The sequence below is a fragment of the Schistocerca serialis genome, unplaced genomic scaffold (assembly GCF_023864345.2).
Source record: "Schistocerca serialis cubense isolate TAMUIC-IGC-003099 unplaced genomic scaffold, iqSchSeri2.2 HiC_scaffold_1363, whole genome shotgun sequence".
Taxonomy (NCBI): domain Eukaryota; kingdom Metazoa; phylum Arthropoda; class Insecta; order Orthoptera; family Acrididae; genus Schistocerca; species Schistocerca serialis.
This window is the reverse complement of record NW_026047584.1, coordinates 11,940,875-11,945,554: the sequence shown is the minus strand read 5'-3', so window position 1 is coordinate 11,945,554 and position 4,680 is coordinate 11,940,875.

Here is a 4,680-nt window from a genome sequence, read left to right as displayed (position 1 = left end):
AGTAAGAAGAGTCAGTCTTCTTGTTCTTAAGTCGGCATTGTGCATTTTGTATTTAATTCCGATGCAATTTCTGTGTTTCATCGTCAATAAGAAGGTCAGAGGGATACAGTAATCGTGAAGTTAAGCATCGGAATCTATGACTAGTGTTACAGGAATGGTTCAAAGCATAGTCAGTAAGAAGAGTCAGTCTTCTTGTACTTAAGTTATCATTTTGCCTTTTCTATTTAATTATGATGCAATTTCGCTTTTTCATCGTCAATAAGAAGGTCCAAGGGATACAGTGAACCTGGAGTGAAGCATCGGAATCCATAACTAGTGTCACAGGGATGGTTCAAAACATAGACAGTAAGAAGAGTCGGTCTTCTTGTACTTAAGTCGGCATTGAGCCTTTTGTATTTAATTCCGATGCAATTTCTGTGTTTCATCGTCACTAAGAATGTCAGTGGTATACAGTAATCCTGAAATTAAGCATCGGAATCTATAACTAGTGTCACAGGAATGGTTCAAAATATAGTCAGTAAGAAGAGTCAGTCTTCTTGTAGTTAAGTCGGCATTGTTCCGTTTCTATTTAATTTCGATGCAATTTCTGTGTTTCATCGTCAATAAGAAGGTCAAAGGGATACAGTAAACCTTAAGTTAAGCATCGGAATAAAAAACTGGTGTCACAGGAATGGTTCACAACATAGACAGTAGGAAGAGTCAGTCTTCTTGAACTTAAGTCGGCATTGTGCTTTTTCTATTTAATTCCGATGCGATTTCTGTGTCTCATCGTCGAGAGGATGGTCCAAGGGATACAGTAAACCTGAAGTGAAGCATTGGAATCTATAACTAGTGTCACAGCAATGGTTCCAAACATAGTCAATAAGAAGAGTCAGTCTTCTTGTACTTAAGTCGGCATTGTGCCTTTTCAATTTAATTCTGATGCGATTTCTGTGTTTCATCGTGAATACGAAGGCCCAAGGGATACATTAAACCTGGAGTGAAGCATTGGAATCTATAACTAGTGTCACAGGAATGGTTCAAAACATTGACGGTAAGAAGAGTCAGTCTTCTTGTACTTAAGTCGGCATTGTGCCTTTTGTATTTAATTCCGATGCAATTTCTGTGTTTTATCGTCAATAAGAGGGTCAGAGGGATACAGTAAACCTGAAGTGAAGCATCGGAATCCATAACTAGTGTCACAGGAATGGTTCAATACATAGTCAGTAAGAAGAGTCCGTCTTCTTGTACTTAAGTCGGCATTGTGCATTTTGTATTTAAATCCGATGCAATTTCTGTGTTTCATCGCCAATAAGAAGGTCCAAGGGATTCAGTAAACCTGAAGTGAAGCATCGAAATCTATAACTAGTATCACAGGAATGGTTCAAATCATAGACAGTAAGCAGAGTCAGTCTTTTTGTACTTAAGTCGGCATTCTGCCTTTTGTTTTTAATTCCGATGCAATTTCTGTTTTTCATCGTCAATAAGAAGAGCAGAGGGATACAGTAAACCGGAAGTGAAGCATCGGAATCTATAACTAGTGTCACAGGGATGGTTCAAAACATACACAGTATGAAGAGTAAGTCTTCTTGTACTTAGGTCGGCATTGTGACTTTTCTATTTAATTCCGATGCAATTTCTGTGTTTCATCGTCAATAAGTAGGTCCAAGGTTTACAGAGAACCTGAAGTGAAGCATCGGAATTTTCAACTAGTGTCACAGGAATGGTTCAAAGCATAGTCAGTAAGAAGAGCCAGTCTTCTTGTACTTAAGTCGGCATTGTGCCTTTTGTATTTAAATCCGATGCAATTTCTGTGTTTCATCGTCAATAAGAAGGTCCAAGGGAGACACTAAACCTGGAGTGAAGCATCGGAATCTGTAACTAGTGTCACAGGAATGGTTCAAACCATAGACAGTAAGAAGAGTCAGTCTTCTTGTACTTAAGTCGGCATTGTGAATTTCGTATTTTATTCCGATGCAATTTGTGTGTTTCATCGTCAATTAGAAGGCCCAAGGGATACAGTGAAACTGAAGTGAAGCTTCGGAGTCTATAACTAGTGTCACAGGAATGGTTCAAAGCAAAGGCAGTAAGATGAGTCAGTCTTCTTGTACTTAAGTCGGCATTGTGCTTTGTTGTATTTAATTCCGATGCAATTTCTGTGTTTCATCGTCAATATGAAGGTCCAAGAGATACAGTAACCCTGGAGTGAAGCATCGGAATCTATAACTAGTGTCACAGGAATGGTTCAAAGCATAGACAGTAAGATGAGTCAGTCTTCTTGTACTTAACTCGGCATTGTGCTTTTTGTATATAATTCCGTTGCAATCTTTGTGTTTCATCGCCAATAAGAAGGTCCAAGGGATACAGTAAACCTGAAGTGAAGCATCAGAATCTATAAGTAGTGCCACAGGAATGGTTCAAAACATAGTCAGTAAGAAGAGTCAGTCTTCTTGTACTTAAGTCGGCAATGTGCCTTTTGTATTTAATTACGATGCAATTTCTGTGTTTCATCGTCACTAAGAAGGTCAGTGGGATACAGATATCCTGAAGTTAAGCATCGGAATCTATAACTAGTGTCACAGGAATGGTTTAAAACATAGTCAGTAAGAAGAGTCAGTCTTCTTGTAGTTAAGTTGGCATTGTGCCTTTTCTATTTAATTCCGATGCAATTTCTGTGTTTCGTCGTCAATACGAAGGTCACAGGGATACAGTAAATCTGAAGTGAGGCATCGGAATCTATAACTAGTGTCACAGGAATGGTTCATAACGTAGACAGTTGGAAGAGTCAGTCTTCTTGTACTAAAGTCGGCATTGTGCATTTGTATATAATTCCGATGCAATTTCTGTGTTTCATCGTCAATAAGGAGGTCCAAGGGATACAGTATACCTGAAATGAACCCTCGGAATCTATAACTAGTGTCACACGAATGGTTCAAAACATAGACATTAGGAAAAGTCAGTCTACATGTACTTAAGTCTGCGTTGTGCCTATTGTATTTAATTCCAATGCAATTTCTGTGATTCATCGTCAATAACAAGGTCAGAGGGATGCAGTAAACCTGAAGTGAAGCATCGGAATCCATAACTAGTGTCACAGGATTGGTTCAAAACATAGTCAGTAAGAAGAGTCAGTCTTCTTGTACTTAAGTCGGCATTGTGCCTTTTGTATTTAATTCCGATGCAATTTGTGTGTTTCATCGTTAATAAGAAGGTCCAAGGGATACAGTAAACCTGAAGTGAAGCATCGGAATCTATAACTAGTGTCACAGGAATGGTTGAAAACATAGACAGTAGGATGAGTCAGTCTTCTTGTACTTAAGTCGGTGTTGTACCTTCTCTATTTCATTCCGATGCAATTTCTGTTTTTCATCGTCAATAAGATGGTCAGAGGGATACAGTAAACCTGAAGTGAAGCATCGGAAACTATATCTAGTGTCACAGGATTGGTACAAAACATAGAGAGTTGGGAGATTCAGTCATCTTGTACTTAAGTCGGGATTGTGCCTTTTGTATTTTATTCCGATGCAATATCTGTGTTTCACCCTCCATAAGAAGGTCCGAGGGATACAGTAAACGTCAAGTGAAGCATCGGAATAACAAACTAGTGTCACAGGAATGGTTCAAAACATAGTCAGTAAGAAGAGTCCGTCTTCTTGTACTTAAGTCGGCATTTTGCCTTTTGTATTTAATTCCGATGCAATTTCTGTGTTTCATCGCCAATAAGAAGGTCCAAGGGATACAGTAAACCTGAAGTGAAGCATCAGAATTTAAAACTAGTATCACATTAATGGTTCAAAACATAGACAGTAAGCAGGGTCAGTCTTCTTGTACTTAAGTCGGCATTGTGCTTTTTATATTTAATTCCGATGCAATTTCTGTGTTTCATCGTCAATAAGAAGGGCAGAAGGATACAGTAAACCTAAAGTGAAGCATCGGAATCTATAACTATTGTCACAGGAATGGTTCAAATCATAGACAGTGGGAAGAGTCAGTCTTCTTGTACTTAAGCCGGCATTTGGCCTTTTGTATTTAATTTCGATGCAATTTCTGTGTTTAATCGTCACTAAGAAGGTCAGTGGGATACAGTTATCCTGAAGTAAGGCATCGGAATCTATAACTAGTGTCACAGGAATGGTTCAAAGCATAGTCAGTAAGAAGAGCCAGTCTTCTTGTACTTAAGTCCGCATTGTGCCTTTTGTATTTAATTCCGATGCAATTTCTGTGTTTCATCGTAAATAAGAAGGTCCAAGGGATACAGTAAACCTGGTGTGAAGCATCTGAATCTGTAACTAGTGTCACAGGAATGGTTCAAACATAGACAGTAAGAAGAGTCAGTCTTATTGTTCTTAAGTCGACATTGTGCATTATTTATTTAATTCCGATGCAATTTCTGTGTTTCATCGTCAATAAGAAGGTCAGAGGGATACAGTAAACCTGAAGTGGGGCATCGGAATCTATAACTAGTGTCACAGGAATGGTTCAAAACATAGTCAGTTAGAAAAGTCAGTCTTTTGTACTTAAGTCGGCATTGTGCCTTTTGTATTTAATTCCGATCCAATTTCTGTGTTTCATCGTCAATATGAAGGTCCAAGGGATACAGTAAACCTGGAGTGAAGCATCGGAATCTATAACTAGTGTCACAGGAATGGTTCAAAACATAGTCAGTAAGAAGAGTCAGTCTTCTTGTACCTAAGTCGGCAT